General features: G+C 53.0%; 2 long non-coding RNA genes and 7 other non-coding genes across 9 annotated transcripts; 4 read left to right on the top strand and 5 right to left on the bottom strand.

The window, feature by feature from the left end:
• The first annotated feature begins 237 nt into the window (after window positions 1-237).
• LOC132512382 (U2 spliceosomal RNA) lies at window positions 238-428 on the top strand. The gene has a single exon (XR_009538113.1). It is a non-coding gene; the product is annotated as a U2 spliceosomal RNA (small nuclear RNA).
• A 3,998-nt stretch (window positions 429-4,426) lies between these two features.
• Window positions 4,427-4,617, top strand: LOC132512381 (U2 spliceosomal RNA). The gene has a single exon (XR_009538112.1). It is a non-coding gene; the product is annotated as a U2 spliceosomal RNA (small nuclear RNA).
• Window positions 4,618-6,485: 1,868 nt separating this feature from the next.
• On the bottom strand, window positions 6,486-6,676 carry LOC132512378 (U2 spliceosomal RNA). Its single transcript, XR_009538109.1, has one exon. It is a non-coding gene; the product is annotated as a U2 spliceosomal RNA (small nuclear RNA).
• A 5,974-nt stretch (window positions 6,677-12,650) lies between these two features.
• LOC132512377 (U2 spliceosomal RNA) lies at window positions 12,651-12,841 on the top strand. Its single transcript, XR_009538108.1, has one exon. It is a non-coding gene; the product is annotated as a U2 spliceosomal RNA (small nuclear RNA).
• Window positions 12,842-14,708: 1,867 nt separating this feature from the next.
• On the bottom strand, window positions 14,709-14,899 carry LOC132512379 (U2 spliceosomal RNA). Its single transcript, XR_009538110.1, has one exon. It is a non-coding gene; the product is annotated as a U2 spliceosomal RNA (small nuclear RNA).
• A 3,998-nt stretch (window positions 14,900-18,897) lies between these two features.
• On the bottom strand, window positions 18,898-19,088 carry LOC132512383 (U2 spliceosomal RNA). The gene has a single exon (XR_009538114.1). It is a non-coding gene; the product is annotated as a U2 spliceosomal RNA (small nuclear RNA).
• Window positions 19,089-22,932: 3,844 nt separating this feature from the next.
• On the bottom strand, window positions 22,933-24,182 carry LOC132512074 (uncharacterized). The gene is made up of 2 exons (XR_009537819.1): window positions 24,090-24,182; window positions 22,933-24,000 (listed from the first exon to the last, which is right to left on the bottom strand). It is a non-coding gene; the product is annotated as an uncharacterized LOC132512074 (long non-coding RNA).
• On the bottom strand, window positions 22,945-23,135 carry LOC132512384 (U2 spliceosomal RNA). Its single transcript, XR_009538115.1, has one exon. It is a non-coding gene; the product is annotated as a U2 spliceosomal RNA (small nuclear RNA).
• On the top strand, window positions 23,546-26,904 carry LOC132512070 (uncharacterized). Its single transcript, XR_009537814.1, has 3 exons — window positions 23,546-23,707; window positions 24,092-24,246; window positions 25,737-26,904. It is a non-coding gene; the product is annotated as an uncharacterized LOC132512070 (long non-coding RNA).
• The last annotated feature ends 1,000 nt before the right edge of the window (window positions 26,905-27,904 follow it).

Here is a 27,904-nt window from a genome sequence, read left to right as displayed (position 1 = left end):
GGGCATGCAAATATAAAATGGCGCTCCAGCCCGAGAACGACGAAGCTACAACAGATCCAGAATTCCTCTTCTACAATGTAGAGAATAAAAACTCTGCACGAGAGTGTGGTGTGGTGCCACCCACAGTACTGTCACCGAAGCAAAGGAAGTGAGACCTCGAGTGAGCAGTGACAGGGGTCACACTGAGTCCAACATGGATGCGAGGAGGACGGTGACAGGGATGGCAGGCTGTTGGGTATCGCTTCTCGGCCTTTTGGCTAAGATCAAGTGTAGTATCTGTTCTTATCAGTTTAATATCTGATACGTTCTCTACCCGAGAACATCATATTAAACGGATTTTTGGATCGCGGAGTCGGGGTGGGAGCTTGCTCCGCCCGCTCCACGCATCGACCTGGTATTGCAGTATTTCCAGGACTGGTGCACCCCTCGCGGGGAGATAATTGAGGTTTAAAAAGTAAGAGCCGTGTGTCGTGTGTCGCTGTGCGCTCCTTTAGCGAAGCTTTTTCTGTCGGACTGGACCAGAGCTTTTTCCCTTCTCGATAGTGTTTTTAAAATCTTTTGCGTCTGTTTTTCTTGTAGATTTGTCTGTATAGATACGTTGTATGTGCAGAAAAAGGAGCAAGTTCAGTTGGGTAGAGGAAAGAACCGCTGTGACTGAGAGAGCTCTCTCACAGTTTCCCATTCTTCAGCGTTGGGAGGGCCTTCGTACTGGTTGGCGGAAGGACCCACGACCACAAGGTGACTGCCCTGTGTGCTTTGGCTGTTTTCGCATTCACCTTGCTGTCTCTCTCCTTCTGTTAGGTAACTGAACGTCCCTTTCTCCATTTTTCTCTCATTTTCCCCCAATTTTAAACCGTGTTCTTGCGCTAAGAATTTCTTCTCTTTTCTGCCTTCTCTCGAAGTGCAGCTTTGTGCTTTTGCTCAAACTTGGCGTCCTCTGGAGGACATAGTTTCTGCCCCACAGTCTTCTCAGGGGGCCTCTCTCCCACATTCCCCCGTCTGTGGAAACTAGGAAAGGAGCGGAGAGGGTATCCAAGCTTCGTCTTGAGGCTCCCAGACCGTTTCCACGTCACCCTCAAAGCAGAAAGAAAACAGTAGCTTGAGTCTTCTGTTCTTCCGTCTCTACTTCCCCCGACTTCTTTTGGTGCCTCCAGCATTACTTCTGTCCTAGTGTTTCCTGATGTCGATATCCACAGGCAGGGCTTCCCTGGTGGCGCAGTGGTTGAGAGTCCGCCTGCCGATGCGGGGGACACGGGTTCGTGCCCCGGTCCGGGAAGATCCCACATGCCGTGGAGCGGCTGGGCCCGTGAGCCATGGCCGCTGAGCCTGCACATCCGGAGCTCCTGGGCCACCACAGTGAGAGGCCCGCGTACCGCGGGAAAAAAAAAAAAAAAAAAAAATCCACAGGCAGAAAAGGACCGAGCGCGAGGGCAGCTCCCGCTGAGAGCCACGAGGATCCACCCGGAATGGAGGTTTAAATGATGGGCTTTCCGGGCTTCTCTGGTGGCCCAGTGGTTAACAATCCGCCTGCCAGTGCAGGGGACACGGGTTCGAGCCCTGGTCCAGGAAGATCCCACAGGCCGCGGAGCAACTAAGCCCGTGTGCCACAACTACTGAGCCTGCGTGCTGCAGCTACTGCAGCCCGCACGCCTAGAGCCCGCAACAAGAGAAGCCACCGCAATGAGAAGCCCGCGCACCGCAACGAACAGTAACCCCCGCTCGCCGCAACGAGAGCAAGGCCCCGAGCAGCAACGACGATCCAACGCAGCCAAAAATAAATAAATTTATATTTAAAAAAAAAAAAAGTGATGGGCTTTTCACTTAGGTGTGTGTGTTGGTTGTACTGTATACAGCTGACTGACAAGGAGAGGTCAGTGCCACTGAAGGAGTTTTATTACTTACAGTTCCCAAGAGAAGAGGGCACGCCACACCCTGCAGCGAGCCACATAGGGACTCGGCCTGGCCTGCTCGGTTGGGAGGCAGGAGAGGAGAGTATATGGCCTTTATCGTCCTGGGGAGGGGAGGGGAGGGTGGGGAGAATGGGCAGAGGCATCAAGGTAGGCCAGTTTGAGCAAGGTTCGGATTGGACCATTAGAATAGCATTCGGTGAGCTTTGGGCTACAGGGCTGTTCTCTAGTTGTGAGGTACCGGGCCCTGGGGTCAGAGAGGGCAGGGGAAATACTAGCTGGAGTGTGAGAGTAACTAGAGGAGGCAGTTGCAGATACGGGTGTTGGAAGATTGCTTTGCACGTGAACAGCAGGCTCCCAAAGCAAGTAGGTTGCACTTCTAGGAATTAGTTAGTCCTGCGAGGGGCAGTCTCTTCCAGGCCAGCAGGCCCTCAAGACGTCAAAGCATCGTAAATTATAGAAAAACTTAAAACATGATTAATCCAGTGGATGATCATTTTACTTGAACTTTCCAGTCTCGGGATTACCTAGGGGTAGAGGGTGGAAAGGCCAAGAGGGCGCTAGGAGAAGCATTCGACATACACCTCTCCTACCAAGGCATCCCCCCCGCAGCACGAGATCAGATTCCAATGAACAGTATGCAATGGGGTTTATTCATTCAAGAAATATTGATTGAGGGACTTCCCTGGTGGCGCCGTGGTTAAGAATCCACCTGCCAATGCAGGGGACACGGGTTCGAGCCCTGGTCCGGGAAGATCCCACATGCCGCGGAGCAGCTAAGCCCGAGTGCCACAACTACTGAAGCCCGCGCGCCTACACAACAAGAGAAGCCACCGCAATGAGAAGTCCGCGCGCGGCAACGAAGAGTAGCCCCCGCTCGCCGCAACTAGAGAAAGCCCGCACGCAGCAACGAAGACCGAACACAGCCAACAATAAATAAATAAATAGATAGATAGATAGATATTTAAAAAGAAGAAGAACAAGAACAAGAAGACCTAGAGGAAGATTTAGGAAATTATTTTATAAATCCTTTCGACTCAAAATCTGAATATTTTTTAAATTGATAAATATGATGATATAAAAAGAACTTTCCATGAAACCTTTAAGCAATGGAATCATCGCCTTAAGTAAAGCCAAAGCCAGATCTCCAACAGGAGAAAATGTTCACCGCTTCCATTACAGACAAAGCGCCAGTCCCCTGAATGTGTAAATTGCAGATCCACGCCCTTAGGATAAAGCCCAACCGAGAATCCAGGAGGAAAAGGGCCGAAGACCCCCAACAAGGAGTTAGTTCACGGAGAGAAAATAAAGGCGTCTCTGCAACAGGAGAGGACGCTCAACCTTATTTACCCAAGATTAGAAAACTGCAAATCCAAACTACGCCGAGGTACCATTTTCACCTGTGAGATCGACCCCTCCCCCCTTTCCCCACCCCGCACCAAAAAAGCATTCGCAGGTTTGATGCCACGTGGGGTTGTTGGCGAGGCTGGGGCAAGAGGCGGTGCCGGGGAACGCCTGCCGTGCTCTTCCCGTCACCGTCCGTGATCTCCCGAGCTTCAAGGCTCCGTTTCAGTGAAGATGGCTGGGACCGCGACGGCCCTGCACCACCGTGAGGGCACAAGGGCACGCGACCGGCCTCCACAGAGCGCCGTGCACGGGGGCCGGGCGCGATTCGCAGGCCCTTCAGTCCGTGCACGTCGATTTGCGCAAACTCCGCGGGAGTGAATCACGCTGCGAAAACGGAGATGCTAAGTTACTGATTTGCGACGGGCACTGTTGCATTCCAACGACTGTCACCCAGGGCATCCCTTCTCAGGACGACCCGTCCCCCCAGGGGACCCGAACCGTCGGGCAGAAACCGGGCGGGAGAACACCGACGCGAGCAGACCGGCCCCGAGCAAGGAGGGGCGAGGGGGTGTGGTGGTGGTGGTGGCGGTGGCGGCTGAAGAGCCGCCTTTAATCATGGCGTGTGTCGGGCACTGGCTAAGCGTGGAGGAGGCACTCTTACTCATTGAACGGTTGTTGAATGTGCCGTGCGTGTTGGGGGGGGAAGAGCGGTGGACAAAAGGCAAGTTCTTGATTGCTGGGGCTCGAACCGTGACAGCTGCTACCGTGTCAGCGCTCCCCTCGCATTCTCCGGCTGCCGCCCCTGTCTCTGGTCTGCGGCGGGACGTGCACCGGCCAGGAGGCCAGGAGGCGGGCTCCGGGTCTGGCCTGGGCTCCGGGTGCGAGGAGCCGGTCCGGAGGGTGGAGTCCGCCCGCGGCAGCCGCGCGTCCCCGGGCGACAGAAGGCGGAGCATGCAGATTAGAAACGGCTGTTCGGCGCGGGAAGGACGGGACAATCAAGTACACAGACTTTCTCCTCACAAAGGTAGAGAACAGAAAGTCTGCACAGGAGTCTAGTGCTAGCACTGTGGACGAGGCAAAAGGAGGCAGACGAGGCGTGAGGATGAGGGCGCTCACCGTGGCTTGAATAGGGATGAAGGGAAGAGGGCAACGGCCAGAGGCGGAGAGGTGGTATCGCTTCTCGGCCTTTTGGCTAAGATCAAGTGTAGTATCTGTTCTTATCAGTTTAATATCTGATACGTCCTCTATCCGAGGACAATATATTAAATGGGTTTTTGGAGCTAGGAGTCGGAATAGGAGCTTGCTCCGTCCGCTCCACGCATCGACCTGGTATTGCAGTATCTCCGGGAACGGTGCACCTCCCCTTACGGGGACTAAACTACTGGTTGAAAAAAGATAGATGCTGTTTTCCGGATTACTGTAGCGCGGGTGTTGTCCGTTCCCGTGCAGTGGCGGGGGAGGCTGTATGAGCTTTGGTTTGTGACATCAGCTCGGTTCCTGCAGTTCTTCGAAGGCCCGCTTCCCCCCCCCCCCCCCCCCGCACCGTGTTTCTTAAGCTGGCGGTTCCGACTTGTTGTGGAGGGGCGGGGCGCGGCGCGGCGGGCGCAAGTTCTCTGATCCAGTCTTTGTGTTTCACGTGTTGGGGAAAAAAAGGGCTCCTTCTGTCGCCTGCCTTGCGGCGGAGAGGGGAAAACTCCTGGCCCTGGATCTTGACTGGTTTTTCAAGTGGAGGCACGGAGCACTAACGTCGCCCCAGCACCGGGGAAGGGAGAGGAGGCAGAGAGAAACTTCAGGGGTGTAGGATCTTCTCCTACCCTGGCCCAGTTGCCCACCGTGCGGTAGGCTCTGCCGCCCTACGCCAGATGGAGGCAAGTACGCGTTCCTCGTATTTGACCGCAACGTCGGTGTTCGGGCCTAGAAACAGGCGCTGTTTGGAGAGGCAGTACTTTTAATACCTTCGTTTTGGGAAGACCCACCTCCTCATGTGAAATGGGTCGTTTAATCCCACCGGTGCAGACGGGGGCCAGGTACATCAAAAACCGCTTTTACAGGGGTCACGGAAAACAAAAAGGTGACTGGAAGCGCGAGAAAAACAGCCCCGAACACCCTTTCCTCCTCCTTAAGTGCCTTGTTTTTTTCTTTCCCCTCTGCGGGGGAAACCGCTCTCTAACACCCCAGAGCTGTGCCATTGTTGCGGAGCGCGCGCGCCTTTCCGGCTCGCCCAGCACCGCGGTAGGCACCGGTCTCGTTCCAACTGCAGCTCCAAAGGGGCGCCCTGGGGCCTAAATTAGAGCTCCCCTGCTACAGCCGGTGGTGGTCCCCCGTCCTTCCAACCCACCCCTCCCCGCGCCGGACCACGTGCGTCTGAGCCCCACTCGGTCGCCCCGGGGGGGGAAGCTGAGGCTTCCATCGACAGGCTGGATCCACCCCTGGCCGTCCTCCGTTCCTGTCTCCGATCCGCAGGGTCGTAGGTCCCCGTACTACACGTACGAGCGCAAGGGATACAAGAGAACCGCTCCATGGATCTCCGTCGAAGGCTGGCCACGTGGGCCAGGTCTTCGGTTTGTACACCCCGGTCGCGGGCGCTCTTCCCTCTCACGCGGCACGCGGCGAGACTGTTACCCGGGCCTGTGTCAGCAGAGTAAGTGCGACGCCCTTGCACTACTAGTACGCACGACGGTGGCCAATCAGAGCCTGGCCCCGCGGTAAGGTGGGCACACCAGTGGCAGAACGAGGCCCCAGCCGCAGCCCCGAAAAGCGCAGGCTGCTGGGTCTACGGGCCCCCTCACCGGGCGGAGAAAAACGCTCGCTCTGCGGCACGCCACCTCACCCAGCGAGGCTGGGGCGGCACAGGCCCCAGCCGGACGAGTAAGAATCAGCAACGAAGCTGAAATGAAGCGGGGCGGAACCGCTTCTCCCGACGTCTCCACCCCCAACGCAGACCTGGATGATGCTTGCGGAGCAATCGCTTGCTTACCGTGTTAGACCCTTGCGGGTGGCCGCTAAGCAAATTCTGAGAATAACCGTCCAGCACGCCACAGAAAAATGCGTAGAAGCGGGCAAAGAAGCAGAACGCAGGAGCAACCACCCGTGACAACAGAAAAACATGCGGAAACGCGAACGCAGTGGCCAACACGTGGACGCTGGACATACACATCACAGTAGCGCGAAGCGCCAGCTACGCATCAGCCCCGTTTTCCTTCTTTTTCCACAGCTTAGTTTCTCCCCAGAGGGAGGTGCACCGTTCCTGGAAGTACTGCAATACCAGGTCGATGCGTGGAGTGGACGGAGCAAGCTCCTATTCCAACTCCCTGCTCCAAAAATCCATTTAATATATTGTCCTCGGATAGAGGACGTATCAGATATTAAACTGATAAGAACAGATACTACACTTGATCTTAGCCAAAAGGCCGAGAAGCGATACCGTTGCCAGCTCCTTCGCCAGCACACCCCTCTTCTCCCTCGCCTTTCAGCTCACGGTGACGAAACTCATCCTCAAACGAAAGCCCGCCCTCTTCCCTAGACTTCACGGCGTCCTATTGCCACAACTTGTAACACGTACCTAGTTTGTCAGATCCTTTAAACTTATTGGGGGCTTTTAGGCTTTCTATTCTCCCATGCCTCCCCCGGACAAACTGCCAAGCAATTTGCATGCCCCGCCCACAAGCGCGCACGTTTCCTGCTCCCCGTGTGCGCCCTCTCGCGGTGGAACCGAAACAAGCGAGTACCCGGAAAGTTCCTTCCGCCTGCTTTGCCGGGAAACGCCCAGAGCGAGAGAGACGCACAGAGTTCTACCAAGTTTTGTTTTCCAGCATTTCTTTTGCTTCTCATTTTTTTCCCCCAAACATACAGCTACCTTGAAAGAGTCTTACAAGTGGACACCCACCCACCACCTAACGTCGTCTTACTGTTGTACGGACGCATACGCACATGCGTTGGCTATGTTTAAGTTCTAAGGTCAATTTTTAATAACGTCGTTTCCCACAGTCCTTTATTTTCCCTTCTATCAGTTATTCACAAAAAGACTTAAATATAAGGAAAAACAAGACGAAACAAAGCAGGTCCTTCTTGTGTCAGGGCCTACTGGGTCCCGGAGAGCAAATGTGCCTATTTTTCCCTGGATACTGAGAGATAAGGGGAGCCCCATCAGCCTGGCTGTGTTTTTTGCCACCTACGGTCAGTTCAGTGGCACAGGTGCAGCCCAGAGTGGTTAGGAGGTGGAGGTCGGCCGCGTGAGTCTCACAGCGCGGGCACGGGGCGAGGCAGCCAAGGGGGGGTGGGGGAATCTTCGTGCGGGGGAAGTTGTCTGGATGAGGGGTGGGGGTGAAGGGACGCTGAAAGGTGTGCCGACAAAACAATGAATCAATAGTCAATCTAAGAAGGAAACGGGAAATTTTCTTCGAGCCCACCTGAGGGTTATAACCGGGGAGACGGTCTTTCCGAAAGCTCTGAGGACCGTTGCGAAGAGGTAATGTACTTTTCTCCCCCGCCCCACCCCCGGGCCGCGTGGCTTGCGGGATTGTGGGATTTGGGATCTTAGTTCCCCCACCATGGATTGAACCCGGGCCCTCCGCGGTGAGAGCGTCGAGTCTTACCCACTGGACCGCCAGGGAAGTCCCACGTGATACTTTCTGTTTTTAATTGAAGTATAGTTGATTTACAATGTTTCAGGTGTACAGCAAATTGATTCAGATATATTTATTTGCTTTTTATTATATATTCTTCAGATATATAATATATATTCCTTTTCAGATATACATACACGCTGCATATATTATATAGTATCATATAGTCTTTTCAGATTCTTTTCCATTATAGGTTACTACAAGATATTGAATATAGTTCCCTGTGTTATACGGGAGGTCCTTGTTGTTTCACTCTTTTATGTATAGCAGTGTGTATCTCTTAATACCGAATTCCAAATTTATCCCTCTCCTCCTCACTTTCCCCTTTGGTAACCATAAGTATATGTGATTTTAGGGAAGGGGTAAGTGCAATCAAGCACACATCTTGGTAAAAGGCTACAGCTACTCAGAAGGAACAGATACCTTAGGTAAGGGTTTTAGTGCTTTTCTAAGTCTGGGAAGCATGCAAGAAACTGGGTGCATAAAATTTTCTCTTGCAGATATCTAACTCTCTGAGGTCTGGTTCTGTCAGTTTCCTCCTCATCCTGATCTCCACCCTGAATCCCTTTCGGGGTGGGTGGGAGGTAGGTCAGCAACTATAGAGACTAATGACTTGATCCTTGTAGAACTGGATGGTGGGTAATTCTTTATTTTACAGTCCCTTCCCTTTCGGTCTTAATTTCCACCAGGGCCAAGGGGGCATTTCGTAACCAAGCTGTGCCACTCGCTAAGAATGCTCGTTCCCAGGTCAGGTGAGGGTTTCGTTGATAGGCCACTCAATGTGCTATTGGTGGACTAGGCCCTGTTAACAATAACCAAAAGCCTCTGGACTGCCTGTCTTACTAGCCTGTTATGGTCCAGGAAACAGTGCCCTCTTGTCGCTCCTTCCCTCATCTAGAGGTACACTATCGCATTCATTGCTCTTATAGAACTGGGTATTCGATCTATCATTGCAAGTCCCCAAGTCATCGTTATTTCTGATCTCAGATGGCCGCCAGGGAAGTCCCAAAACAAGAAAAATTTAAACAAAGCTTTTTTCCTCTGTTCATTTGTGCCTCCTCCCTCCCCTCACTCACTCGCCTGGTCTAACTCTAAATCTAGTCTTTTCTTAAATTTTTAAATTATTTTATTTTATTTTAGGCTGCATTGGGTCTTTGTTGCTGTGTGGGGGCTTTCTCTAGTTGCAGTGACTTGTTGCGGAGCACGGGCTCTAGGCACGTGGGCTTCAGTAGTTGTGACACACGGGCTCAGTAGTTGCGGCTGGCGGGCTCTAGAGTGCAGGCTCAGTAGTTGTGGCGCACGGGCTTAGTTGCTCCGCGGCATGTGGGATCTTCCCGGACCAGGGCTCGAACCCATGTCCCCTGCATTGGCAGGCAGATTCTTAACCGCCGCGCCACCAGGGAAGGGAAGGGAAGCCCCCTAGATCTAGTCTTTACCAAGTGCTTTAACCCCTCTGCTTCTAGCATCACACTCTCCAATCACCTTCCTCCTTCCCTCCCCCTCCCTCCTTCCTCTCCCTCCCCCTCTCCCTCCCTCAGCTACCCTTTGGTACCTGCCACCTGATGAAATAAAATTCATATTTTAAGGCAAGAAAATTTTTTTTTAATATTTATTTATTTTGGCTGCACTGGGTCTTAGTTGCAGCACTCAGGATCTTTGTTGCAGCATGTGGACTTCTTAGTTGCGGCATGCATGTGGGATCTAGTTCCCTGACCAGGAATTGAACCCAACCCCCTGCATTGGGAGCAGGATCCTTAACCACTGGACCACCAGGGAAGTCCCTGCAGCAATTGTTATCTTTGAGGGAAATGATTAATTGGCATTTTACATAAAGTTCACCGAGGGTGTGTGCACATACAAGGTGAGTGGTGGGTTATCCTTGTAAGGTCTGTTGGCCCGGGTGAAAGGAGGCCCGGGGGATAAGAGAAAACATCGACCAGTATGAGGAAGGAGAGGCATCGGCACATAACGACCTCACCTGTTATGGGAATCAACAAGAGACTCTAACTTCCTGCCCAGAAAACAATGGGGCTGACGGGAAGGGAAAATGGGCTTACGCCCCACAACAGACCAACCAACACCTGGCCCTCACCAAATAAGGAATTTGCTGTATCCTCACCAAATAAGGAATTACCCTGTATAGCAAACCACCCCCTCCCCTTGCAAGCCGCCTTCTGCTTTTACCCCAATAAAAATACCCCTCATCCAGTACTGGACGCGACTTCTCTGGCCCCTTTCTCTCGGACCAGTGAACCTCGCCCGGGAGCGCTCCCTAATAAAGCTCACTTGTAGCTTTCCTCTGTTTCGCGGTGCCGTTTGTTAAGATCCGACCTTACAGTCCTGACCCCTGAAATGATAGAGGAAGGAATGTTATCTTCTAAGGAGTTATCTGGCTAGTGCCAGAAGGACAAAAAAAATATGGATCTTTATGGTCCAGGAAGTATTTCTGCTCTTAGGGAGGTCTGTTCATGCATAACATAGGTGCGCAATGCACACTAGAGGGGAGGGAGGAGGCACAAATGAACAGAGGAAAAAAGCTTTGTTTAAATTTTTCTTGTTTTGGGACTTCCCTGGCGGCCATCTGAGATCAGAAATAACGATGACTTGGGGACTTGCAATGATAGATCGAATACCCAGTTCTATAAGAGCAATGAATGCGATAGTGTACCTCTAGATGAGGGAAGGAGCGACAAGAGGGCACTGTTTCCTGGACCATAACAGGCTAGTAAGACAGGCAGTCCAGAGGCTTTTGGTTATTGTTAACAGGGCCTAGTCCACCAATAGCACATTGAGTGGCCTATCAACGAAACCCTCACCTGACCTGGGAACGAGCATTCTTAGCGAGTGGCACAGCTTGGTTACGAAATGCCCCCTTGGCCCTGGTGGAAATTAAGACCGAAAGGGAAGGGACTGTAAAATAAAGAATTACCCACCATCCAGTTCTACAAGGATCAAGTCATTAGTCTCTATAGTTGCTGACCTACCTCCCACCCACCCCGAAAGGGATTCAGGGTGGAGATCAGGATGAGGAGGAAACTGACAGAACCAGACCTCAGAGAGTTAGATATCTGCAAGAGAAAATTTTATGCACCCAGTTTCTTGCATGCTTCCCAGACTTAGAAAAGCACTAAAACCCTTACCTAAGGTATCTGTTCCTTCTGAGTAGCTGTAGCCTTTTACCAAGATGTGTGCTTGATTGCACTTACCCCTTCCCTAAAATCACATATACTTATGGTTACCAAAGGGGAAAGTGAGGAGGAGAGGGATAAATTTGGAATTCGGTATTAAGAGATACACACTGCTATACATAAAAGAGTGAAACAACAAGGACCTCCCGTATAACACAGGGAACTATATTCAATATCTTGTAGTAACCTATAATGGAAAAGAATCTGAAAAGACTATATGATACTATATAATATATGCAGCGTGTATGTATATCTGAAAAGGAATATATATTATATATCTGAAGAATATATAATAAAAAGCAAATAAATATATCTGAATCAATTTGCTGTACACCTGAAACATTGTAAATCAACTATACTTCAATTAAAAACAGAAAGTATCACGTGGGACTTCCCTGGCGGTCCAGTGGGTAAGACTCGACGCTCTCACCGCGGAGGGCCCGGGTTCAATCCATGGTGGGGGAACTAAGATCCCAAATCCCACAATCCCGCAAGCCACGCGGCCCGGGGGTGGGGCGGGGGAGAAAAGTACATTACCTCTTCGCAACGGTCCTCAGAGCTTTCGGAAAGACCGTCTCCCCGGTTATAACCCTCAGGTGGGCTCGAAGAAAATTTCCCGTTTCCTTCTTAGATTGACTATTGATTCATTGTTTTGTCGGCACACCTTTCAGCGTCCCTTCACCCCCACCCCTCATCCAGACAACTTCCCCCGCACGAAGATTCCCCCACCCCCCCTTGGCTGCCTCGCCCCGTGCCCGCGCTGTGAGACTCACGCGGCCGACCTCCACCTCCTAACCACTCTGGGCTGCACCTGTGCCACTGAACTGACCGTAGGTGGCAAAAAACACAGCCAGGCTGATGGGGCTCCCCTTATCTCTCAGTATCCAGGGAAAAATAGGCACATTTGCTCTCCGGGACCCAGTAGGCCCTGACACAAGAAGGACCTGCTTTGTTTCGTCTTGTTTTTCCTTATATTTAAGTCTTTTTGTGAATAACTGATAGAAGGGAAAATAAAGGACTGTGGGAAACGACGTTATTAAAAATTGACCTTAGAACTTAAACATAGCCAACGCATGTGCGTATGCGTCCGTACAACAGTAAGACGACGTTAGGTGGTGGGTGGGTGTCCACTTGTAAGACTCTTTCAAGGTAGCTGTATGTTTGGGGGAAAAAAATGAGAAGCAAAAGAAATGCTGGAAAACAAAACTTGGTAGAACTCTGTGCGTCTCTCTCGCTCTGGGCGTTTCCCGGCAAAGCAGGCGGAAGGAACTTTCCGGGTACTCGCTTGTTTCGGTTCCACCGCGAGAGGGCGCACACGGGGAGCAGGAAACGTGCGCGCTTGTGGGCGGGGCATGCAAATTGCTTGGCAGTTTGTCCGGGGGAGGCATGGGAGAATAGAAAGCCTAAAAGCCCCCAATAAGTTTAAAGGATCTGACAAACTAGGTACGTGTTACAAGTTGTGGCAATAGGACGCCGTGAAGTCTAGGGAAGAGGGCGGGCTTTCGTTTGAGGATGAGTTTCGTCACCGTGAGCTGAAAGGCGAGGGAGAAGAGGGGTGTGCTGGCGAAGGAGCTGGCAACGGTATCGCTTCTCGGCCTTTTGGCTAAGATCAAGTGTAGTATCTGTTCTTATCAGTTTAATATCTGATACGTCCTCTATCCGAGGACAATATATTAAATGGATTTTTGGAGCAGGGAGTTGGAATAGGAGCTTGCTCCGTCCACTCCACGCATCGACCTGGTATTGCAGTACTTCCAGGAACGGTGCACCTCCCTCTGGGGAGAAACTAAGCTGTGGAAAAAGAAGGAAAACGGGGCTGATGCGTAGCTGGCGCTTCGCGCTACTGTGATGTGTATGTCCAGCGTCCACGTGTTGGCCACTGCGTTCGCGTTTCCGCATGTTTTTCTGTTGTCACGGGTGGTTGCTCCTGCGTTCTGCTTCTTTGCCCGCTTCTACGCATTTTTCTGTGGCGTGCTGGACGGTTATTCTCAGAATTTGCTTAGCGGCCACCCGCAAGGGTCTAACACGGTAAGCAAGCGATTGCTCCGCAAGCATCATCCAGGTCTGCGTTGGGGGTGGAGACGTCGGGAGAAGCGGTTCCGCCCCGCTTCATTTCAGCTTCGTTGCTGATTCTTACTCGTCCGGCTGGGGCCTGTGCCGCCCCAGCCTCGCTGGGTGAGGTGGCGTGCCGCAGAGCGAGCGTTTTTCTCCGCCCGGTGAGGGGGCCCGTAGACCCAGCAGCCTGCGCTTTTCGGGGCTGCGGCTGGGGCCTCGTTCTGCCACTGGTGTGCCCACCTTACCGCGGGGCCAGGCTCTGATTGGCCACCGTCGTGCGTACTAGTAGTGCAAGGGCGTCGCACTTACTCTGCTGACACAGGCCCGGGTAACAGTCTCGCCGCGTGCCGCGTGAGAGGGAAGAGCGCCCGCGACCGGGGTGTACAAACCGAAGACCTGGCCCACGTGGCCAGCCTTCGACGGAGATCCATGGAGCGGTTCTCTTGTATCCCTTGCGCTCGTACGTGTAGTACGGGGACCTACGACCCTGCGGATCGGAGACAGGAACGGAGGACGGCCAGGGGTGGATCCAGCCTGTCGATGGAAGCCTCAGCTTCCCCCCCCGGGGCGACCGAGTGGGGCTCAGACGCACGTGGTCCGGCGCGGGGAGGGGTGGGTTGGAAGGACGGGGGACCACCACCGGCTGTAGCAGGGGAGCTCTAATTTAGGCCCCAGGGCGCCCCTTTGGAGCTGCAGTTGGAACGAGACCGGTGCCTACCGCGGTGCTGGGCGAGCCGGAAAGGCGCGCGCGCTCCGCAACAATGGCACAGCTCTGGGGTGTTAGAGAGCGGTTTCCCCCGCAGAGGGGAAAGAAAAAAACAAGGCACTTAAGGAGGAGGAAAGGGTGTTCGGGGCTGTTTTTCTCGCGCTTCCAGTCACCTTTTTGTTTTCCGTGACCCCTGTAAAAGCGGTTTTTGATGTACCTGGCCCCCGTCTGCACCGGTGGGATTAAACGACCCATTTCACATGAGGAGGTGGGTCTTCCCAAAACGAAGGTATTAAAAGTACTGCCTCTCCAAACAGCGCCTGTTTCTAGGCCCGAACACCGACGTTGCGGTCAAATACGAGGAACGCGTACTTGCCTCCATCTGGCGTAGGGCGGCAGAGCCTACCGCACGGTGGGCAACTGGGCCAGGGTAGGAGAAGATCCTACACCCCTGAAGTTTCTCTCTGCCTCCTCTCCCTTCCCCGGTGCTGGGGCGACGTTAGTGCTCCGTGCCTCCACTTGAAAAACCAGTCAAGATCCAGGGCCAGGAGTTTTCCCCTCTCCGCCGCAAGGCAGGCGACAGAAGGAGCCCTTTTTTTCCCCAACACGTGAAACACAAAGACTGGATCAGAGAACTTGCGCCCGCCGCGCCGCGCCCCGCCCCTCCACAACAAGTCGGAACCGCCAGCTTAAGAAACACGGTGCGGGGGGGGGGGGGGGGGAAGCGGGCCTTCGAAGAACTGCAGGAACCGAGCTGATGTCACAAACCAAAGCTCATACAGCCTCCCCCGCCACTGCACGGGAACGGACAACACCCGCGCTACAGTAATCCGGAAAACAGCATCTATCTTTTTTCAACCAGTAGTTTAGTCCCCGTAAGGGGAGGTGCACCGTTCCCGGAGATACTGCAATACCAGGTCGATGCGTGGAGCGGACGGAGCAAGCTCCTATTCCGACTCCTAGCTCCAAAAATCCATTTAATATATTGTCCTCGGATAGAGGACGTATCAGATATTAAACTGATAAGAACAGATACTACACTTGATCTTAGCCAAAAGGCCGAGAAGCGATACCACCTCTCCGCCTCTGGCCGTTGCCCTCTTCCCTTCATCCCTATTCAAGCCACGGTGAGCGCCCTCATCCTCACGCCTCGTCTGCCTCCTTTTGCCTCGTCCACAGTGCTAGCACTAGACTCCTGTGCAGACTTTCTGTTCTCTACCTTTGTGAGGAGAAAGTCTGTGTACTTGATTGTCCCGTCCTTCCCGCGCCGAACAGCCGTTTCTAATCTGCATGCTCCGCCTTCTGTCGCCCGGGGACGCGCGGCTGCCGCGGGCGGACTCCACCCTCCGGACCGGCTCCTCGCACCCGGAGCCCAGGCCAGACCCGGAGCCCGCCTCCTGGCCTCCTGGCCGGTGCACGTCCCGCCGCAGACCAGAGACAGGGGCGGCAGCCGGAGAATGCGAGGGGAGCGCTGACACGGTAGCAGCTGTCACGGTTCGAGCCCCAGCAATCAAGAACTTGCCTTTTGTCCACCGCTCTTCCCCCCCCAACACGCACGGCACATTCAACAACCGTTCAATGAGTAAGAGTGCCTCCTCCACGCTTAGCCAGTGCCCGACACACGCCATGATTAAAGGCGGCTCTTCAGCCGCCACCGCCACCACCACCACCACACCCCCTCGCCCCTCCTTGCTCGGGGCCGGTCTGCTCGCGTCGGTGTTCTCCCGCCCGGTTTCTGCCCGACGGTTCGGGTCCCCTGGGGGGACGGGTCGTCCTGAGAAGGGATGCCCTGGGTGACAGTCGTTGGAATGCAACAGTGCCCGTCGCAAATCAGTAACTTAGCATCTCCGTTTTCGCAGCGTGATTCACTCCCGCGGAGTTTGCGCAAATCGACGTGCACGGACTGAAGGGCCTGCGAATCGCGCCCGGCCCCCGTGCACGGCGCTCTGTGGAGGCCGGTCGCGTGCCCTTGTGCCCTCACGGTGGTGCAGGGCCGTCGCGGTCCCAGCCATCTTCACTGAAACGGAGCCTTGAAGCTCGGGAGATCACGGACGGTGACGGGAAGAGCACGGCAGGCGTTCCCCGGCACCGCCTCTTGCCCCAGCCTCGCCAACAACCCCACGTGGCATCAAACCTGCGAATGCTTTTTTGGTGCGGGGTGGGGAAAGGGGGGAGGGGTCGATCTCACAGGTGAAAATGGTACCTCGGCGTAGTTTGGATTTGCAGTTTTCTAATCTTGGGTAAATAAGGTTGAGCGTCCTCTCCTGTTGCAGAGACGCCTTTATTTTCTCTCCGTGAACTAACTCCTTGTTGGGGGTCTTCGGCCCTTTTCCTCCTGGATTCTCGGTTGGGCTTTATCCTAAGGGCGTGGATCTGCAATTTACACATTCAGGGGACTGGCGCTTTGTCTGTAATGGAAGCGGTGAACATTTTCTCCTGTTGGAGATCTGGCTTTGGCTTTACTTAAGGCGATGATTCCATTGCTTAAAGGTTTCATGGAAAGTTCTTTTTATATCATCATATTTATCAATTTAAAAAATATTCAGATTTTGAGTCGAAAGGATTTATAAAATAATTTCCTAAATCTTCCTCTAGGTCTTCTTGTTCTTGTTCTTCTTCTTTTTAAATATCTATCTATCTATCTATTTATTTATTTATTGTTGGCTGTGTTCGGTCTTCGTTGCTGCGTGCGGGCTTTCTCTAGTTGCGGCGAGCGGGGGCTACTCTTCGTTGCCGCGCGCGGACTTCTCATTGCGGTGGCTTCTCTTGTTGTGTAGGCGCGCGGGCTTCAGTAGTTGTGGCACTCGGGCTTAGCTGCTCCGCGGCATGTGGGATCTTCCCGGACCAGGGCTCGAACCCGTGTCCCCTGCATTGGCAGGTGGATTCTTAACCACGGCGCCACCAGGGAAGTCCCTCAATCAATATTTCTTGAATGAATAAACCCCATTGCATACTGTTCATTGGAATCTGATCTCGTGCTGCGGGGGGGATGCCTTGGTAGGAGAGGTGTATGTCGAATGCTTCTCCTAGCGCCCTCTTGGCCTTTCCACCCTCTACCCCTAGGTAATCCCGAGACTGGAAAGTTCAAGTAAAATGATCATCCACTGGATTAATCATGTTTTAAGTTTTTCTATAATTTACGATGCTTTGACGTCTTGAGGGCCTGCTGGCCTGGAAGAGACTGCCCCTCGCAGGACTAACTAATTCCTAGAAGTGCAACCTACTTGCTTTGGGAGCCTGCTGTTCACGTGCAAAGCAATCTTCCAACACCCGTATCTGCAACTGCCTCCTCTAGTTACTCTCACACTCCAGCTAGTATTTCCCCTGCCCTCTCTGACCCCAGGGCCCGGTACCTCACAACTAGAGAACAGCCCTGTAGCCCAAAGCTCACCGAATGCTATTCTAATGGTCCAATCCGAACCTTGCTCAAACTGGCCTACCTTGATGCCTCTGCCCATTCTCCCCACCCTCCCCTCCCCTCCCCAGGACGATAAAGGCCATATACTCTCCTCTCCTGCCTCCCAACCGAGCAGGCCAGGCCGAGTCCCTATGTGGCTCGCTGCAGGGTGTGGCGTGCCCTCTTCTCTTGGGAACTGTAAGTAATAAAACTCCTTCAGTGGCACTGACCTCTCCTTGTCAGTCAGCTGTATACAGTACAACCAACACACACACCTAAGTGAAAAGCCCATCACTTTTTTTTTTTTTAAATATAAATTTATTTATTTTTGGCTGCGTTGGATCGTCGTTGCTGCTCGGGGCCTTGCTCTCGTTGCGGCGAGCGGGGGTTACTGTTCGTTGCGGTGCGCGGGCTTCTCATTGCGGTGGCTTCTCTTGTTGCGGGCTCTAGGCGTGCGGGCTGCAGTAGCTGCAGCACGCAGGCTCAGTAGTTGTGGCACACGGGCTTAGTTGCTCCGCGGCCTGTGGGATCTTCCTGGACCAGGGCTCGAACCCGTGTCCCCTGCACTGGCAGGCGGATTGTTAACCACTGGGCCACCAGAGAAGCCCGGAAAGCCCATCATTTAAACCTCCATTCCGGGTGGATCCTCGTGGCTCTCAGCGGGAGCTGCCCTCGCGCTCGGTCCTTTTCTGCCTGTGGATTTTTTTTTTTTTTTTTTTTTCCCGCGGTACGCGGGCCTCTCACTGTGGTGGCCCAGGAGCTCCGGATGTGCAGGCTCAGCGGCCATGGCTCACGGGCCCAGCCGCTCCACGGCATGTGGGATCTTCCCGGACCGGGGCACGAACCCGTGTCCCCCGCATCGGCAGGCGGACTCTCAACCACTGCGCCACCAGGGAAGCCCTGCCTGTGGATATCGACATCAGGAAACACTAGGACAGAAGTAATGCTGGAGGCACCAAAAGAAGTCGGGGGAAGTAGAGACGGAAGAACAGAAGACTCAAGCTACTGTTTTCTTTCTGCTTTGAGGGTGACGTGGAAACGGTCTGGGAGCCTCAAGACGAAGCTTGGATACCCTCTCCGCTCCTTTCCTAGTTTCCACAGACGGGGGAATGTGGGAGAGAGGCCCCCTGAGAAGACTGTGGGGCAGAAACTATGTCCTCCAGAGGACGCCAAGTTTGAGCAAAAGCACAAAGCTGCACTTCGAGAGAAGGCAGAAAAGAGAAGAAATTCTTAGCGCAAGAACACGGTTTAAAATTGGGGGAAAATGAGAGAAAAATGGAGAAAGGGACGTTCAGTTACCTAACAGAAGGAGAGAGACAGCAAGGTGAATGCGAAAACAGCCAAAGCACACAGGGCAGTCACCTTGTGGTCGTGGGTCCTTCCGCCAACCAGTACGAAGGCCCTCCCAACGCTGAAGAATGGGAAACTGTGAGAGAGCTCTCTCAGTCACAGCGGTTCTTTCCTCTACCCAACTGAACTTGCTCCTTTTTCTGCACATACAACGTATCTATACAGACAAATCTACAAGAAAAACAGACGCAAAAGATTTTAAAAACACTATCGAGAAGGGAAAAAGCTCTGGTCCAGTCCGACAGAAAAAGCTTCGCTAAAGGAGCGCACAGCGACACACGACACACGGCTCTTACTTTTTAAACCTCAATTATCTCCCCGCGAGGGGTGCACCAGTCCTGGAAATACTGCAATACCAGGTCGATGCGTGGAGCGGGGGGAGCAAGCTCCCACCCCGACTCCGCGATCCAAAAATCCGTTTAATATGATGTTCTCGGGTAGAGAACGTATCAGATATTAAACTGATAAGAACAGATACTACACTTGATCTTAGCCAAAAGGCCGAGAAGCGATACCCAACAGCCTGCCATCCCTGTCACCGTCCTCCTCGCATCCATGTTGGACTCAGTGTGACCCCTGTCACTGCTCACTCGAGGTCTCACTTCCTTTGCTTCGGTGACAGTACTGTGGGTGGCACCACACCACACTCTCGTGCAGAGTTTTTATTCTCTACATTGTAGAAGAGGAATTCTGGATCTGTTGTAGCTTCGTCGTTCTCGGGCTGGAGCGCCATTTTATATTTGCATGCCCCGCCCCCTCCCGCCCAAGGGGGCGTGGCTCCGGCGGGCTGACCTTATCCTCTGGGCTGCTGCGGGGGAGCTCCTCTTTGGCATCAATGCGAGCGGAGACAAAAGGCCGAACCGTAGGGGATTCGGGGTGGGCGGCTAGAGGGGCCTGTGGGAGGAGCCGTTGGCTGAGAGTTTTCCTGAAGACGAGGTCGCAAGACACTTTCGCTGGAAACGTCCAGACTGCAATGTGTTAAATAGGCCTCCGCTTCGTAGGGTCGGATGGGGCGCTCATTCTGAGTCCGGGGAGCGGAAGGTCTAGAGTGGGGGCTTCCCAGGGCCGGTGGGGTAATCTCCCTGCCAGGCGGAAGGCGGATGGCCCACAGTGGGGAAGGGAGGAGGTGTGTGGACGCAGAGGGCCGGGCTGAGCAGCTGGAGGGATTCTCTCCAACTCAAGCGCCTGCGTCGGTCGGTGCTTCTACGAATGAACCCAGATCCCGGGCTTCCTACAGAAAGCTTCCTCTGCCTGAGACCTCCTTTCCCTCCACCTCCTCCTCACCTGTCTAATTGTTACGCAGAGCCTCTGGGCTCCGCTTCGGCTTCAGCTGCCCCAGCAAGCCTTCCTCATGGGCTCTTCCGCACCGCACCGCACCGCACCGCACCCCACCCCACCCCAGGATGATTGCGGCCCTCCTTTGTGTTTCATCCCACCCCAGACTTCGAGTCCACCATTCACCACTCGTTGGGGGCGGTCCTGTATCTCCGCCACTGAAATCTGAGATCCTTGAGGGCGGCGACCCTCATCAGCAAGCACTTAACCTCTGTGTCCCAGCACTAGGCCAGGGCCCGGCCTGTAGGAGGTGCACAGTAAACGTTTGCTGAGTGAACAAAAGGTGTGCAAAACAGACTGAATCGGAGAAGCGCTTAGGAGGGTCCTGGCCCGATCCAGGGGTGAAGAGGGGAAGATCTGGCCTGGGGTGGCAGGACACCAGAGAGGAGAGTGACTGCCAGGGACGCTCTGGGCATCAAGGCCCGTAAATAAATTAAGGCCTCTGGCAAAGTGGGGATGAAGTTTCGCAGCGGCAACGCTTCTCTGTGGCAAAGGCCGCAGGCTGCCCAGGCAGCGTAAACCTTTTCCATCCCCCTTCCTAACAGAGCTTCACTTTAGTTGGGGAGTTTCTATTTCTTTCACTGGATCTCAGAAGAGCTCTTAGAAGGTATCACTGATGCAGGACTGAAACCCAATGGGGTCGTTTCACCCTGCCGCAGGGAAAGCCTGATGGCGGGTGCTGCCTGAGCCCTTCCCAGTGCCCGCCCCTCTGCCGAGCGCTCCGTGTGTATTAACTCATTTGATTCTCCCCGTAACTCCGCGGGGTGGGTATCAGTATTATTATCCGGGGCCAGGACTAGGTGAGGCCAGTGAGAAACTAGTCTTCGGGGCGGGCGGGCGAAACATTTAAGGGAGTGCCGCCCCGAAACGCTCTTCAGCAATCAAGATAAGGAATATTTTGATACAGTGCATCTTGCCTGGATCCTAAGATAATCGAGAGATTTATTTTGATTACTGGGTTTTTGGTGCTCCCTGAAATTTTTTGGCCAAGGCAAGCGCCTCACTCGTTTCCCTCCACTCTCATCCCCATTCTGTTGACCTGCGCTGTCACAGCCACTAGCCACTCGCAGCTAGGGAGCGCTAGGAAGGTGGTTCCTCCTAACCCATATGTGCTGTTAAGTGTGAAATACACACGGGATCGCAAAGGCTTGGTATTAAAAACTGTCAAATAGCTCCGTATTAATTACGTGTTGAAGTGGTATTTCAGATATCTGTTTTTGTTTTTTGTTCTATTTTTGTGGCCGCGCCGCAGCTCCCGGTAACCCCGACCAGGAATCAAACCCGGTCCCGCCACCCCCACCCCCACCCCCACCCCCACCCCCATTCTTATCCTCCCGCCCGGGCCCGCTGGCTGCCCTGACCGGGACAGTCTGGTCAGCTTCCAGGTCAGGAGGCCAACATGAGCGTTGCATCAAGGAGTTCCAGTCCAGAGGCCGAGAAACCTTTCGTGGGGCTCAGATCTACTCACCGACGGTTTGTTAGTGCCTCCGTGTGTGAGCCAGGCACTGCTTATGGCACGTTCCTGGTCACAATCTCATTTTACCTTTACAGGACCCTGAGGAAGTGTCATCACCCCCAAACCTCAGAGGGGAGAGAGGCTGCCTGACTCACCCCCGGGGCTTCCAAAGGTCTTCCAAGGGCAGAGGTCTTCCCCCGAGGCCCGGCAGCCAACTGTCAGGCACAGCCCTTGGCTCATCCGGATATTCTTCTCTCTGGCAATGACTTGCTGAGTGCCTCTGACAGGCCAGAGCTGTTAGGGGTTCGGAGTTACCATAACAGATCGCTGTTGTAGATGTACAGGAGAACATTGAAAGTACTCATCGTCAGGGAAAACATACAACGTTTAGGGTCACTTCCTAGTAATCTGTTCTGGGCCCTTGCTGCTCAAAGCGCGAGTCTGTGAACAGCAACATCCGCATCGCCCTGGAGCCGGTGAGAAATGCAGGACGCAGGCACCAAGTCACACCTCCGGTCTTAGTTTGAGAGGGCTGCCAGGGCTGCCAGAATACAACGCCACAGGCCGGTGGCTTCAAAGACGTAAATGGATTTTGTCACAGTTCCGGAGACTGGAAGTCCCCGATCGGGGCGCCAGCCTGGCAGGGTTCTGGGGATAGTCTTGGCTTGGCTTGCACGTGGTGGACTCCCCTCCCTCTCCTCACGTGTTAGAGAGAGGGAAAGGATAAGCTCTCCCGTGCCTCCTCTCATTGGGGAGCTAATCCCAACAAGAGGACCCCATCCCCCATCACCTCTTCCAAACCTCACCGGCCCCAGAGGCCTCCCCTCCGGATAGAGCTTACAGATACGAACTTTGGGGGCACAACTCAGTCCGTGACCCCTACTGAACCAGAACCTGCATTCCTGTAAGGTCCACAGGCGACCCCCGTGCACCTTAGATTGAGAAGATTGAGAAGCACTGATTTCTTAAGTCACACACACTGGAAAACAATGTGAGTTTTGGTGGTCAAAGTTGATGTGTGACTTTGTACGTTTCCCGAGGAAGATTAAACTAGCTTCCCGGGCCAAACTAACCGCTACGAGCCACAGAGGACTCACCGTATGCCAGTCCCTTGGCTGAGTACTTCACACACTCCATCTTACTTAATTCTCCTGGTAACACTATGAGGTAGGTATTTAAACCCGGACGGAGACCACTCTTTATTCTTCCTCGCGCGTGGTGAACTTTCGTTCAAACCGCACAAGACTCACACCAGAAGTAGGTCCCGCAACTTCCGCGCGGTGGGCTCTTTTTTCAAACCCGAACACGAACTCTCATCTCCTCACGCTGCCCCGTAGAAAGTTGGGGACAAGGTTCCGCAGAAAGTACCCTTCTCTTCCCTCCCACTAGTCACGCTTCGCAAACACCCATAACCTAGCCACTTAGGTCCGCAAGATGAACAGCAGACACAAAAAGAACTTCCACAGAAGGGCAGTGTTACACCTTGCAAACGTAAAAAAAAAAAAAACACCTGCAACTGAGCGATTAAAAAAACATAAACCGCAGCTCTTACTTTTTAAACCTCAATTATTTCCCCGGGAAGGGTGCACCAGTCCTGGAAATACTGCAATACCAGGTCGATGCGTGGAGCGGGCGGAGCAAGCTCCCACCCCGACTCCGGGATCCAAAAATCCGTTTAATATGATGTTCTCGGGTAGAGAACGTACCAGATATTAAACTGATAAGAACAGATACTACACTTGATCTTAGCCAAAAGGCCGAGAAGCGATACCCAGCGACCTGCCATCGCTGTCTCCGTCCTCCTCGCATCCATATTCGACTCAGTGTGACCCCTGTCACTGCTCACTCGAGGTCTCACTTCCTTTGCTTCGGTGACAGTACTGTGGGTGGCACCACACCACACTCTCGGGAAGATTTTTTATTCTCTACACCGTAGAAGAGGAATTCGGTACCTGCGGTAGCTTCGCCGTCCTCGGGCTGGAGCGCCATTTTAAATTTGCATGCCCCGCCCTCTCCGCGCGGGTAGGTGTAGCCGCGCGGGTTGATCCGCCCAGTCCTCGGCACCGCCTCTGCGCGCATGAGCGGAGGCTGGGCCGGGGCGGACCTCTTCGTTGGCACGAGCTCTCGCGGAGACAGAATTCGGGGGAATTGGGGGTGGGAGAATAGAGGAGGGCGTCTGCGCAATTGATTCGCAGCAGACTGGTCCGAGTACGAAAAACGTCATCTGGTCTTCACTGTGAAGACGACAGGGTCCCACGGGCTGGCTCTGTCCAGGCCGAAGACCCAGTCGAAGGCTGGGAGTCCAGGAGTGCCTGTCCGGTGTCGCCTGGCAGGGGCTGCGGTGAGAACTGGGGACCCGAGATCGCTCCCTGCGAGCACTGCTGCCCTGGTTGTCAGGACCCCCGCCCTGCCGCGGCTGCAGGCCACTAGGGCAAACTCCTTCACCTCCAGAGCCTTAACTCCCCAGCTGAGAAGTGGAAACCTTAGTGCCTACCGTGTGGGGTTGAGGGGGTATAAAGGGAGCTAGTGAGGCGACCTTGGTTTGGTAGTCTAGAATGTGGGCCCTAGTGTCCAACGAGGTTCCAGTGAAGGCGTCATGGCTGTGACACTGAAACAACTGAGCAGCTGTGTTGCCTGTAACAACACAAGAGGAAACATTTATTGCTTGGGCCGGGCTTTGCGCTAAGTGCTTTCCTTATATCAGACTTTCAAAGTTTACCTACAGACGGAGCGGTTGACACAGAGAGGGTGAGCAACTTTGCCCAAGACTACACAGCTACTTAGCGGAAGAGGTCGGATCCATCTATGAAGAGCACGGGACCTAGAAAAGGGCACCAAAAGAAAGAGAAGTGGTTCTTGTGTGTCCCGCCCACTATGAGAGTAAGTGTTGCTGAGCCTGACACACAGGTCTGTCTGAAGAGAGACAGGAACAAGCTGTCTGGTGCAGCGGTTAAGAGCAGAGACTCGGAACACCTAGTCTCTAATCCCGCTCCACCTGTTAATAATCACGTGACCTGGTGCGTGACTTGGCCTCCCCGCTTAACCGTCTGTCTTCGATGTAGCCACGTTATCTGTAAATTGGAGATAAGGAAATGAGAAATTATTAGACACGATCTTAAGAATTACGAGACACGCCTGGAATATGGTATTCCTGTAAGTACCAAATGTAAGGGAAAATATCGCAACTCACTTCTCTGTAGCTTACCCTCTTCATCTAGAAAAATGAGAATATTAACATATAGTCCTGTGCTTAATCTTCCCTCATTCTCCTGGTTTTATTTTACTCCATAGCACATGTCACCTGACATCTTACACATTTATTTGTTTATTGCCTTCTAGCCTAATAGCATGTAAGTAAGCTCCAGAGCAGGGAACTTTATCTCCTCAGTGTTTAGAATACGGCCTGACACATACTAGACACATGAACACATGAATCTGGTTGAACACATGAATGTGTAAATATTAAATAATGCGATTTGTCCGTACAGAAAGAGATTAGCAGGCCTCCTGGCTCGCGGTAATTATTACGACCCTCACTGTGTTCCACTACATTTCTGCTTGCTTCCATGTTTATCAGGTCATCTTGTGCTCACCAGTTTAGCTTCCTAGGTATTTTGATCTTTAGAATGAGGTACCTTGGATTGCAGACATGCATGTTCTGTCATTGCAAAGCCGTATCTCCCTTTGTCAATTAACGACTTAGCATTCTAATTCACGCACCAGCTTCTTGTGAGTTCGGTTAACGTGAGTCAGTGCCCCTCAGCCAGCTCACATCCATGTGTACAGACGAAAGTGCCTATGAAAGTTCAGGCAACACCAGGACGTGGCTGGCTGGTGAGCCTTCCTTTGTCCAAGCGTCCTACAATCTCACTATGGACCCAGTTATCATTGCTGCCAGGGAGTTGGAAATGATAAGCCAGAGACAGAGACTGGAAGAGCACAGACAGCCTTCTCAACCAGTGCGTTTCCCACAGCCTTGCCCAACCACCATGTTATCAAACTTTTGCATACTATCCAATGTTATCTCTTACTATGAGCAAGGTTGCACAGCTTTTCATGCGCTTGAGATACATTATTATTTTCTGTGAACTGCGCGTTCCTATCCCCTGCCCACCGTCTTTTGAACTGTTGATCTTTTTGCGTTTCCATCTCTGACCTACTTCACATTTGTCCTAGTATTTGAGTTCAGGTATAGATCTGATTTTATTTTGTCTGGATGGCGACCCAGTTGTCCCAATATCATATATGAAATAGTCCATCTTCTCATCAGTTTCAGATGCCAACTTTATCATATTAAAAAGTGAGTGTATACACACACACACACACACACACACACACACATATATATGACTTCTCTTTTTTTTTTTTAGAAAATCTTCTGATATCCTGTTTTTAAGAGTCTTGATTCAACTGATTCTCTGGTATCACACCTAACTCTGTGCCTGTCACCGTGTGGGTCCTGGGATCACACAGGTGAACGTGACCTCGTCCCTGTGGTCAGCAAGGGGCATCTGCCGTGTTCTTCCATTCCTCTCCTCTGGCTGCCACTCAACCACATCCACTGCTCTTTGCTGCCGAGGAAGCCTTGCACGCTCAGATAAGGTCTGCCGGTGCCGAGGCTGCCAACTCCAAGCGCTTCTAAATGTTCCATCCCTGGGCATCAGAAGCCTGCTGGGTGCCCTGCCAGCTGGGGAGGACAGCCTCTTCAAGTCCAGGCCTCACTGTATCTGTTTTTCCTGGCCCTGCAGCAGAGCTGCCTTCCCCTCAAGTTTTACCCTGACCCCTTGGACAGCTCCCTCAGGTTTCTTTTCATCACTTGTCAGCTTGCCCTAGTTGAAGAGACAGGGAGACATTTTGTTTTCTCTGACCTCCTCTCCCTTCTCTCTGACCCCGCCCTCTCGCCCTCAATTCTCCTTTCTCCCGCCTTCTCCCTTTTCCCAGTCACAGAACAAAAGCTTTCACTTTTATGACTAGCAACAGAACTGGATCGGTCTGTCTGACTTCGCAGTCGGAAAGGGAGATGGTTTTTCCCAGCCACGTGATCAGGGGGTGCGCGTGGACCAGCAGACCTTCTGCTCCTCACCCCCCTGCCCCCGCCCCGAATGTGCTCGGGGTCCTGGCGCTACAACGTAAGAGTCTGTGTGCTGGAGAGCAAGTTTCCTGCCCGGCTAGACTGGATCCATCAAACTAGTTAGACTCAACCAAGAACTGGGCTTTTCGCAACTTGGCTGCCATCACGGAGGCCAGCAAATCCCCACATTTTCTTTTTGGCCTTTCAACAGCCCCCAACAGAAGGCGTCACACTCCACAGTGATGCCTGATTTTGTCCATTCCAAGATGCCCATCGTTTTCACAGCTTTACGTCTCAGGAGCCAGCATGCGTCTTACATTCGACGCCAGGAGAAAGCACTCTCGCCGTTTAACATCGCAGCACGTCTTTCTTTGTTTCTTTCGTCCTGTCTTTCTTCAGGGCTAGGTAAAAGAACGGTACCTCTCACAAAAGATGGCATCTTAAATTCGTGAACTACTATAACAATAAAAGCCTCTGTTTATTGAACCCGATGTGTGACGTGGATTATTTCCTCCCAGCATCACAACACCTCCAGGATGGAGGTATCATGACCCCTACCCTGCAGGGGAGGAGGCTGATCAGAGCTGGGAGAGCCGCTAGATCGCATTCGCACGCCTGTTAAATAACGCAGCCGGTATTTCATAAGATTTACCTGGCCCACGCTTCTAACTGTACCCTGTTCTCTCCGCAGCAAAGGATTCTGGGTCTCTATAATAACCAGCTCTATTAAAAATGCAATGTGCGAGTGGCTACAATCAGTTAACAGCACGGGAAGTTCCCCGAGGGCTGATATGAGTTAAAATCCAAATCGACAGGGGGCGGAGTGGGCTACGGAGTAGAATCGAGAGCTGGAAGGAGTTCTGAGGTCAGAGGTGGGGTTGGGAGAGGCAGCTTGCACAGGGGGAAGGCACGAGAGGGGCTCGGAAAGGGAGATGAGAATCGGGAGGGCGCAGCCTTGGCAGATTTGCCCTGAAAATCCCTCCTCTCGCGGGAGGACTGGCTCAGAGGGTTGGAAACAGTTCCCCAGATTCAGCCCAGCCCACCTCCCCTACCCTGAGCGTCTCCACATCTGAGCCCTGGTCCTCCTAAGGTAGGAGGACAGGAAGAGGGAAATCGAGGGAGGAAGAGATACCAACAGGAACCCGCTTCCTCTTTTGCCCATTTAATGACGGAGACAGTCAAGTGCCTTTCTCTTTCTCTTTCTCTTAACATAGGCACTTTCCACCTAAATATTCGCAGAATTCGTTTATAGGAAGATAAATGTGCTGTGAAAATAAATGTCCAGTGACAAGCCTCCATTTCATTTTTTGTATCTGGAAACCCTTGTGTATCTGTCGTTGCAAATGACATCCCTGGGTGCTAGGACGAGGAGAAGGGAGTATAGCACCTCTTTGAAAAAGGGAGAAAGTTTTCCGGCAAGGCTCAGGTCCCACTGGCCCCTCAGCAGAGCTGGGGCGCCCCCAGCAG

The sequence above is a fragment of the Lagenorhynchus albirostris genome, chromosome 20 (assembly GCF_949774975.1).
Source record: "Lagenorhynchus albirostris chromosome 20, mLagAlb1.1, whole genome shotgun sequence".
NCBI lineage: Eukaryota > Metazoa > Chordata > Mammalia > Artiodactyla > Delphinidae > Lagenorhynchus > Lagenorhynchus albirostris.
Note: the sequence above shows the minus strand (reverse complement) of the source record. Positions and strands in the feature narration are given on the sequence as shown.